Source organism: Apium graveolens, unplaced genomic scaffold (assembly GCF_009905375.1).
Source record: "Apium graveolens cultivar Ventura unplaced genomic scaffold, ASM990537v1 ctg8423, whole genome shotgun sequence".
Lineage (NCBI taxonomy): Eukaryota > Viridiplantae > Streptophyta > Magnoliopsida > Apiales > Apiaceae > Apium > Apium graveolens.
The window spans coordinates 27,610-39,507 of NW_027421167.1; the positions used below are offsets into that span (position 1 = coordinate 27,610).

The 11,898-nt window shown below is 35.7% G+C and overlaps 1 pseudogene; it reads right to left on the reverse strand.

Annotated features, from left to right (window-relative positions):
• Window positions 1–1,788: 1,788 nt before the first annotated feature.
• LOC141704927 (transmembrane E3 ubiquitin-protein ligase FLY1-like) lies at window positions 1,789–6,195 on the reverse strand (annotated as a pseudogene).
• Window positions 6,196–11,898: the final 5,703 nt, after the last annotated feature.

The window sequence follows — 11,898 nt, forward strand, 5'->3', positions numbered from 1 at the left end:
CGGTGGTGGCCGAAAATGGTGGTTGGAGGTAGTGGTAAGCAGAAAGAAGATATGGAAGAGGTGATAGTTAGAGATGATGAAATATAAAAGGAGGTGATAATTAGATCTAGTAATTTTTGTGATGATATTGGTGATCATAGTCGATGAACGGAGTTGGTGGCCGGATCTGGTGGATAAAAGTGGTGACCAGTTGTGATGATTTTTTTTCTCCGATGTTGATTTGTTATTTACAGGTGCCCGGAGGGGTGATTTTTATGTTTCCGACGGTGATCTCTTATTTTGACAGCGGTGATTATATGTTTGACAGTGGTGATTTTCTGGAGGTCGCCGGAGGTAGTGGTTGCCGGAAATGGTGATGTCCGACGATTGGAGGCGGCGGTGGTTGGCTGGTTTAGAAAGAAGATGGGGGAGGTGATAGTTGGTGAAGATGATGTTGAGATTTAAAATGAGTGGTGTAGATTAAAAGTAGTTTTAAATTTTGTGTGGTGTAAATTAGATCTCATATCTCATTTTAAAATGAGTTCTCATTTGAGTAAGACCCTATATATATATATATATAATTGGAACAATGTAAGCTCGTGGGGAGGTTTTGAGGGGACCATGGCCACCCCATTCCCCCTAAAATCCGTCCCTGTGTAGTTTTATACAATAGAGACAATGATCAATTCGGGAACTGTGAAGGATGCTGAGTACAGGCTAGCTGAGCTAACTTGCCCATGTTTATATAATTGAATGGATGTAAAAAAATGTTTGTATTGGATACTTAAAATGCAGAAGAACTGAAGATGTAGAATGTTAAAAAATAGTAAAATTGCAAGTAAAATTTGAACTCAAGTAATTTTATACATTGGAGGGCTTTTTGATGGATAACTCACCCAAATGCATGTAAACTTTTTATATTTTTACGGTTAAGAATTTTCACTTGGTAAACGCAATTGAGCTAAAGTATATTGTACTCATCAATCAAAATTTTCAAAACGACCAACTTAAAAAAAATATTTCGTCAAATATTAATAAAGTATTTAGTATTTACTGATCAGAAGTCCATGTCAGCTACATTCTCCACATCATCCACTCACCATTCTCCTGGATCACTCATCCATCCTCTTGTCTTGCCTTTGGACCGATTAGGACCACCTTCATTTCTGGTATCCTTATAATTTTTGTTTTATCCTTGTTGTTGGAAAATTTCTGTCTTGGTGCTTATCATAAACTTTGTTCAACCTATTGAGACATGAATGAAATGTTAATAGAGATGTGCTTATTTTTGTTCAACACTTGTGGTCTTGTCCGCATTTCTTAGATTTTGTCTATTAATCATCATGGTAAAAGAGCTACTAATGCAGCACATTTCCTAAGTTTCTTTTGAGTTTTTTTAGTGCACTTTTTGCTTCTTTTTCATTCCTTGAAAGTATGAAGATGGAGAGAGAGAGGAGGGGGAAGGAGAGAGATATAAAAGTCCGGCGATGAGTGATGGAGCGGCAGCGGCGTCAGGTGGTGGTGGTGGTGGAGGTGGAGGTGGAGAGAGAGTGCACGGGTTGGGGTGGTGTCGATGAGAGGGAGGGATAAAAAACTGTTGGATTGGAGCAATAATTGTGTGGTAAGGATTAAAAAAAATTATAAAAAAATTAAAATAAAGGACTGAGATTAGATCTCATATCTCAATATAATTAGGCATCTCATTTGAGTAACTATATATATATATAGATTAGATAATTTGATGTGCCCCGGATATATTCACAAACCTTACACATTTTGAGGTTTTATACACATAAATTCACAGTATGGTTCTTGCGAATCCATAATGTCTCAAAAAAATTTGGCTTCAAAAGTCATGTTCTATATTTTGGCCTTCCAAAAAAAAATTCTGGTTCCGGCCCTTAGCTACACTGGTGGAAGTCGCCGCCTGCAGGTTGGGCAATCCATCTTTATATCCATCCACTTAAGTAAGCAATGTGAATGGAAGACATGTTCACATGGCGTTACCTGCACATATAGGTTCGGACAACGTTAGTTACATAGCCTTAAACTTCAAGCTGAAAGCTGTCCAAAAGTACCATGCAAAAATCTGGATGTTGAGTGAAATCAATGGGCGTCATGCAAATGACACAGTCACTGGCATGATTTACATCCTGATCCGGCCGTTATGGTAATTATATTTTAGTGGAAACATCTGCATGAGGATCTATGAAAGAAAAAGATCAAAGTTAGGATATGATTTTCATAATTTGATGAAAAAAATTGTGAAGCCAAGGTTTACAGAAGACAAAAGTTGCAAGCAACAATGAAAAAAAGCATTATACAGACAGGACTCGTGAATAAAGCAATTGATCTTTTCTGGAAACTGCTATTTATAATGATCAAGTGAACCAGCAACTAAATTGACACAATACTACACTCTAAAAAACATATCACGATTCCCTGCCTAAATGTTGAACAACATATTACGATTTACATCAAGGTTTTTTGAAAAACACAAGCGATTTAGAGTGATGTTTGATCACATCTATGTGAGAAATCCTAAGTATGAAATTGATTGTGCGGTTCCTCATTTATTTAAGAATCCTTTAAGCATTACAATTATTGCAGCTCCTTAGAATATTGGTTGGCACTCTCTTTACAACAATATACAGGGATTAGGCATTCTCTACCTTGATTTTATATAAAAATAACAGGGAAGAGTTACATAAACTAATTAACAAAATAGAGAAGGGTTGCACGAACTAATATATTGTGAAAAGTTACATCAAACATGCCAAAAAATGAAGAATCGACATCCAAGATAGTGCTGCAGCAAAAGAATATTTGCTTGCAACCCAGCAAAACCCACCAAATAGAGGCACCAACTCCTTTCAGGCTTAATGTGCATGAAGTTGCGGGGACATCTAAAGATATATAAAGGAATTGCAAGCCGAGTTACACTCATTCCAATAATGTAACTAGGCTGTAGTGGCTTTCTTGGGTCACGAAAAACATTTGTGGCAATCTGAGGTATCCAGTAGGAGTGCACAACCAGAGTAATAACTGGAAGGAATTTAGGGAACTCGTACGTGATCAGAATACCTCCCAGAAGGATACCACCTGAAAACGTAAACCATAAAGATGTGTGAGTGTGAAGTAGCACTACTTCCCTACTAAGAATAAATATCCATAACTTTTAGGTTAATATAATTGATACTAATGCTAATAAGTTGAAACATTTATTCCACAAAAAAGTTATACGCCATCAAATGTTTTTATCAGAAATCTTAATTTACAAGTACACAAATGCTTTTCTTTCAAATACAGAAGAAGAGGATAGCTTAGGATTGCAACTGTTCTGGAGCAGAACTGGCAACTGTATATATCCTCTCAAAAGATTCATGATTATGTTTTCTGGTATACTATTATCTTCTGTTACTAGAATGAACCTTACATATACTGCCAAACACTACAACAGCACAACGTTGCACAAGCTCATGCAATAAAATGATCATAATCTTAGCATTTCATGTAGGAATGTCAGAACAGGTAATCCAAGTAACAAAGATACATGTTAAATTGGGGAAGCAATTCAAAATTTAAAATTAAAAAAAGGTATCATCCTATACAGAGTGGCCCGAGATTCAGGTATAAGTGCATTCATAGTGATAAATGTTCAATGTGAATCTCAAGTTATGAATTTCAAAGGTATGCATACAGGACAGAAATTCATTACAAACAGCTAAGCAAAAGTTTTACTCAGAGAAATAAATACAAAGAACTGAAAGTTCACGCCTCGCTTCCACACTCTGTATGTAATTTGTAGGCCTATTTGCCTTCCATATATGGAGAAAAAATCTCAACTCACAAAAAGAGAAGACAACAAACTTGAAGAATGCGGCAGTGGCAAATGCGTTATACAATTGTTCTGCATACATGAAGAAGTGACAATTATGGAGAACACAAGTAGTGAGAAATAGTTTTTTAAAATAATAAAATTTGGTCAATGCCAAAGACAGAGAATAAGTTTTATTCTAATTACCAACTGTGATTCCTGCAGTCAGATGTAAAAGACAAAGGTATGCATCCATGATAGGTTGTTGTCCAATTGTGAAACTTGAAACTTTGACAGCTCCCTGACAGTAGGATGGAATATCCGTCAGCTAGTATATAACAAAACTGCAGATATCCATAAAATAAGAACGGTACAAGTGTCTCAAAATAACAAAACTGTAGTAGCTGATCAGTGGCACAAATTGAGAATCCTGCAGAAGAAACAAATAGGATCAAGATGGAACCCTTACAGATTGTGTGTTGCTATGTTTCCTTTGCTGAATTAACAGGAGAACTTGAAGGAGAGAGATCTAATATATGGCAGACGGTTAAGGAAAATCAACCATTCTCAATCTATCAATACATAATGTTTTCCAGATCTCATTGATATAGTCCCAAGTTCTACAGCTTATCACGGTCCTGCTGCTGCATATGATATGCCAGTGTGCCACAAGTAACAGGGTAAATTACGTGAGAAGGAACCATACAATGGCAAATAACATTACTATTAATTTGTGATAACAATTACTGATATGAGATACTTTAATCAACAATTTACTATCAAGTATCATATGGCCAAAACAACATTCAATTCAAATTGTTATGATAATTACCGAGTAATATGGATTGGAGATATTGTAATCATCTTTGTATCCAGATTCTCCAGATTTTTCTCTGCAGTATAATTATACATATATCAGTACTGAACACACTATAAGATTTAAAACTGGAGTCACGGGTGCAAATCATATCAGTACGGGTAGGCTACTGCTCGAAGTAATCGTAAGGGCCATATATAATCCCCTTCTATTTTGATTGTTGCACCCCACACTTTATGTTCATCTTCAAACACCTTATAGAATATAACCATCCCCTACCGATCGAAAAATGGAAACTAAATTTGAGTTCTTTTTAAGGAGAAAAATGACAAAAACGAGCCACATCAAGATTAAATCAACAATAGCATAATACAAACATCCTAATTAGGCTAAACATGCAAGATGATAATGTAAACTGAAGTAAACAAGTATGTTGCCTACCCCATAGAAGAACACTATAAAACATTAAACAATTACAGATGAAATCACTAGGCAAAAACTTCTGCCACAAAAATCAAGCGAGGGAATAAGGACGAAAATCATAACAAGAAAAGCTTGACATCTAATCCAGTAAACAAAACACACAAAGTTTGTCAAACTGAATCACAAGGTATAGGAGTTGATGCAGGCTTTTACGGAAACTCAACATAAAGAGCCAAACAGCAGAGCAGTAATTAATAGTGATCAGAACACAAGAAGAAAAAAGGAAAGGCTCTTATATTTTCACTTAACAGGTGAGGCCCAAGTAAGGATCTAAATATTCTAACTTAAAGAACCTAAAGTTTTGTGCAATATATTCAAATCATAGTAGTCCTCGGTTCTGCCTTCCAATCAGCAGAAACCAATCCACTAGGCGATCTAGCCAATCATATTCAAAGCAACGTAGATTTGTTGAAGGTTTTCAGAAGTAACAATCCTTGTTGAAAGTGGTAGCTTGGTTTGCAAAGGTCAATAAGTCTGCTTCTCTATGGCAGATTCCTCCTAAAGGTTAAGAATGGAGTCATGGACGTTGAAATGCAAAACCATCTCTATCTTGTAACACCATAAACCTGGCTTGATCTTGTAAAGAGAAACAGCAGGCTATTAACCGGGATCTCATATCAACCCCTTTTCGTTAAGAATAATTTTTATAGTCTGAAAGTTGACATTTTTCATTCTCACAATTCAAATAACTTAACTATTGATAATACTTCTTCAAGTGAATAGCATTCCAAGCATTTTTGATGGGTGTACCATCGAGCATAGACAGTCGGTAGGTTCCTGGCGCGACGAGCCCTGTTACTTGATAAGGTCCTTCCCATGGGGCTTTGAACTTTCTCGTGATGGTGGGTTGTGAAGCCGCCGACTCTCGAAGGACTAGATCCCCAACCAAAAACTGTTTAACTTTTACTTTCTTGTTGAAATAAGCTATTGTGCGCGCTTGCTGTTGGAGTACTGTCTTCGATGCCTCATCCCTAACTTCTTCCATAAGAACATTGTGAAGTTGGATTCCTTCTGGTGAGGCTTCAACATCAAAATACTCGACCCTTGATGAGTTAAGAAACATTTTGACGGGTAAAATTGCTTCCAAGCCAAAAGCCATCTTAAAAGGGGATATGTCCGTCGCACTTCTAGGGGTCATTTTGTAAGACCAGGGCACATTCGGCAACTCATAGACCCACGGTCTTGGTAATTCATCGACCCTTTTCTTAAGTCCTTGTAAGATTATGCGTTAGACACTTCAACTTGTCTGTTAGCCTGGGGTTATGCCACCGAGGATTTGATGTGTTTAATCTTGATTTGTGAAAGTGTTTTGGTGAACTTTTCTCCTACAAATTGAGTTCCATTATCAGTTACCACAATTCTTGAGACCCCAAACCTGAATATAATGAACTCCATTAGAAACTCGATCATCTCCTTCTCTCGGATTTTGGCTAATGGTCTTGCCTCGATCCATTTTGTTACGTAGTCAACAGCCACTAAGATGTATTATGCCTGGTTTTTGGACTTCGGGAAGGGACCCACGATGTCTATACCTCATTGGTAGAAGAGATATGGGTTGACAACCTGGATCATTTCCACCGAGGGCTGATGAGATACCGCTCCATATATTATTCTATTGTTCTACGGTTCATGGAGTTACCGACTTAAAATTTGTGTGTTCTTTGTTGGAGAATGTTTTGTTTAGATTTTATACTTTATGAAAGGGAAAAAATCAAAAAAATAAGCCACCCCACCAAAGTAAAATTTTTTAAATCTTAATTTTTTAAATCTTAATGTGTACATAAAAGGTTTGGTTATTTTTGCTCCTACATATATATTAATAATTTTCTTTAACTTGTTTCATTTTTATTTTATTCAAAATTATAGTTTTGAAAATATTGTTAAATAAATTTGTAATCATTTACAAATCAAATATTATATAATATTGATATGTAAATTATATAGCCTTTCTTTTATATTTTCATATATTTTTTGAATATTAGATTAGAGGTTTAAAATAATGTAACTGAAAAAATTGAACTTTTTTATTAATTTGATTTTTTCCCTTCATAAATAAATTCTAAATTGTTTATCTTTTTAAAGTATCTCTAAAATTTAATCAAAGTTATAATAAGTTAGTATAAATATATTTAAAATACTCTCTCTATTTATAAATGTTTGAAAATAGTTATAGATCGAGGGAGAACGAGAAAGATAGGGGGAAGGACAGAGAGGCGGTGAGAGGGAGAGAAGTTAAAAAAATGGAATGGGAAGATGAAAATGATATTTTTGCAATTTAATTATTTGTGTGTTTAAAAAGATAGTAAATTTGCAAGATTTTAAGTAAGGTAGTAAAGTTGCAAATAAATATCCAAAAGTTGGTATATTTGTCAAATTTTTTAAATTTTAAAATCTAAAAACACTTTGATGGAACACAATAATACAACATACAAACGGTAACATTCGATATTGACTCACCTTACTTAATTGCAATAGTATTAGATTGGCTGCAGACACATTATATTGTTGAGTATCCAACAACAAAAGCAAAATTCAAAGCGAATAAACAAGAACAAGAAAATAAACGACAATAACACAATACAAAGATTTACGTGGTTCACAAATTCATAGTTCACAAGCCGCACTAATTCTGTATTGATCTCTCACAATTTGTTGTGTTATGATTTTACAATAACATGAGTAATTATAAGAGAAGAAATTAGGTCTAAATCAAAATTATAGTCCAAATCTGAAAAGTAGACTAATCCATAAACTAATCTGAATAGTTTATTTTCATGGGTTTAATTAATAGTCTCCACAAACCCAACAATCTCCCACTTGGAGTCTGGCCAATCTTCACTTCACTCTTGTAAGTCTAGTAAAATTAATTATTCAATCAATAACTCTAACTAGTGCAGCGCCTTCTCATCAATCAATTCTGAAGGTTAGTTAAAGTTACGCAAAGCTTCAACTTTTCATTCATAACCACCTTAGTCAACATATCTGCAGGATTCTTTGAACAAAGAATTTTCATCAAGAAAAATGTATCATTGCTTATCAACTCTCTTGTAAAGTGATATTTCAGTTGAATATGCCTCGTCCTAGCATGAAACGCGGGATTCTTCGCAAGATGAATAGCACTCTGACTATCGCTATACAAAGCACTGTCCGCCTGTTTCTTGCCCAACTCCTCAAAAAATTCTTCAACCAAATCATCTCCTTGCTAGCTTCAGAGATAGCCATATATTCTGCTTATGTGGTTGAAAGAGCAACACTCTTTTGAAGTCGAGACATCCAACTAACTGCGGTGTAACCCAAAATGAACATATAACCCCTTGTACTTTTTCTTGTATCCAAACATCCACCCAAATCTGCATCAGAGAACCCTTCCAAGATAACATCTTTATTACTGAAACATAGTACAACCTTGGATGTGCCTTTCAAGTAGCGTAACAACCACTTGACTGCTTCCCAATGCTCTCTTCCTGGATTAGACATAAATCAGCTAACAAATCCCACTGAATGAGCAATGTTTAGCCTTGTACACGTCATAGCATACATTAAACTGCCAATTGCAGATGCATAAGGAACTTTAGCCATATCTTTCTTGCCTTCATCCGTTTTAGGTGATTGCTTCTTTGTGAGATTAAAGTGACTCGCCAATGGTGTACTTCTGGTCTTCGCATCCTGGACACTGAATTTCTGCAATAGTTTCTCAACATACTTTTCTTGAGATAATTTTAAAGTACCTTCAGCTCTATCCCTTATAATACTCATACCAAGTATCTATTTTGTTGCACCCATATCATTTATCTCAAACTCCTCAGACATCTGTCTCTTTAACGTGTTGATTTCCTTCATGTTTGATCATGCTATCAACATATCATCAACATAAAACAATAATATGATATAAGATAAATTAAACTGTTTAAAGTAACAACAATGATCCATAGCTGTATCCATTCTTCATCATAAAGCTGTCAAACTTCAAGTATCATTATCTTGGTGCTTGCTTTAAACCATACAAGCTTTTTATAAGCTTGCAGATAAGGTTTTCTTTCCCAGCTACCTGAAATCCCTCTAGCTCAACCATGTAGATATCTTCCTCAAAATTACCATGTAAGAATGCAATCTTAACATCTAGTTGCTCTAGATGTAACTCCTATGCAGCCATAATACTTAGCACAATTCTAACTGTAAACATCTTAACAACGGGAGAAAATATATCGGTATAGTCAATACCCTTTTTTTGTTGATAACCTTTGACTACTAATCTTGCCTTGTATCTCTTACTGCCATCATGTTCTTCTTTGATCCTGAACACCCACTTATTCTGTAAAGCCTTCTTTCCTGCTGGTAACTCTGTCAAAGATCAAGTCTCATTCTTCTCAAGAGAACTCATCTCCTCATCCAAGGTTGGTTTCTACTGAACTGAATCATCCACTTGTACTGCCTCTGAATAACACTGAGGCTCCCGTCCTCGGTCAATAACATATAATATGCTGAAGGAGAATATCTTTGTGGTGGCCTCACACTTCTGCTAGATTTACTTACCACAGCATATGGAGTTACTGGAACCCTGTCATCAATATTCTCTGAACTCCCATTATTTCCTGCAAGATCTGTTTCTGTAATATCTTCAAGCAGTGCTTCCTCTTTCTCAGATTGTTCCTTTGTAAACTCGGAATCGACTACAAGCTTATCCTTATACATTGTATTCTCAATATAAGTAACATCTCTACTTCTAACGACCTTCTTAGTCAGTTCATCCTAGAAACGGTAACCCATATCATCTGGATAACCAATGAAGATACACTTCTTTGCTTTCGGATCAAGCTTGTCTATGTCGGAATATTTAACACGCACATAAGAAACACAACCAAAAATTCGCAAGTGTGAAAGATTTACCTCTTTTTCCTGCCACTCTTCTTTAGGAATCTTGAACCCCAAAGGACTTGAAGGTCCTCTATTTATGAGATACGTTTTTGTGCTAACTGCATCTGCCCAAAACATCTTTGGCAACCCTGCATGTAATCTCATACTCTTGGCACTCTCATTCAAGGTTCTATTCATGGCTCTGCAACACCATTCTGATGTGGTGTCTATGCAATAGTTGTAATCATTCTAATCCCAAATTTCGCGCAATAACTTTTAAATGCATCACTACTGTATTCACCACCATTATCTGACATCAAACTCTTCACCTTCAAACCGGTCTGATTTTCAACTTCAGTCTTCCATTTCTTGAAAGTAGAAAACGCTTCTGATTTATTCTTCAAAAAATAAACTCATACCTTTCTAGTGGAATTATCAATGAAAATGACATAGTATCGAGATCCGCCCAATGACACAACTGTTGGACCATATACATCTGTCCCACTACTTTACTCATTTTTTCAACTTTTCTCCACTACTTTATCATTTTTCTTAAACTCCGCGCTCAACCCAAATGTAAACATTTGAGAGGGACGAAGGGAGTATTTATTTATTTCATTTAACTTTTTTTTAATTAGATTCTCCGTCTATTGATGAGCCTTGAGCCTGGAAAGAAAGTACTAGTAGCTTCACAAGTAAGAAAATAAGAAGAATGCAACAAATGGCTACAACCCTCCACATTTATCTCCTTCCGGTAGTTTCTAGTGCTGGCTATAGATCACTTTAACCCGTTTGCAGCTCTGCCACATATAAGCTGTTGTTTCGAAACTTGGACCTTTTTTTGCTTGATATTCTCCAGCTTTCTCTCTAAAAATTCTGATCTCCTTTTCTGTAACCGCTTTCTCAAGTGCTGCACGACCATCATAAGCCCTGTATGTGATTTGTTTCATCCTCAATTCTTTAACTTCCTTGGTTGCAACCTAGAATTTGTAGTGGTGATTTGAAATAGTAGTAAGTAGTAATATACCAAGAATATTATGGCTTCCATTTATGTTATGATGCAACAACCTTTATATAATCCGTTATAGCTTCTTTTGTGTCGAGAATATGCCCTCCCAAGGTACAGATTCGAGTCACTGGTTCTGAAGGACTATTGCCACTGATCTTTTTTACTTCTTCCCTGGCTTGGTTGATTTTCTTATGAAGCTGTCTTTCCTTTACCAAGTTCTTACATCCATGTTGTCTTCCTTTGTGCAATTTCACAACCTAATTTTATATAACATGAAGACGAATAGCGTTTTAGATATTGAACTTAAATTCAAATTGCAATGAAGTAATGACAGAGATTACTTGTTCATGCATCAAGTCACTATCTTTTCTCTGGCGTGCTCGTTTGGAAACGTATAGTTCATAGAGAGATTGTTTTAATTCCTCGATTTCCTTCACTTTCCACTCAATCTTTTGTCTTGTGTTGAACCGTGTATATGCTGCTTCAGTATATGTGGAGAAGCATTTCTTTTTATGGTCTAGCTTGACTAGATTTAGCTGTCAGGAATGCAGAAAAAGATATATCCAATCAAACAAAATCTATACTATGAGAGTCGTTAAAGAGTATAAGATCATGTTGGGGCCTTCCTCTACCACCTTAAGGTTTTAGAGAGACTGGTTACAATTTTGTTCAAAAGTAGGCTTGTACCTTCAGCATATGTAGCTTCTGGATGATCTCCAGTTCCTCCTGCCACAGTTTTCTAAATGCCTCTGGACTTTCCGAAATCTTGAAATTATTACTCTTCTTTTCTATTGCTTGATAATACATTCTGACAGGTTTTTCGTCTTTATATTCACAATTAGACAAGCCTGTCTGTATTTCAGCATTCATCATACCATCTCCGAAGCATTCAATCTAAATGTTGGTTATGCTTTTAGTTACAAATTCAATTGCAGTTGG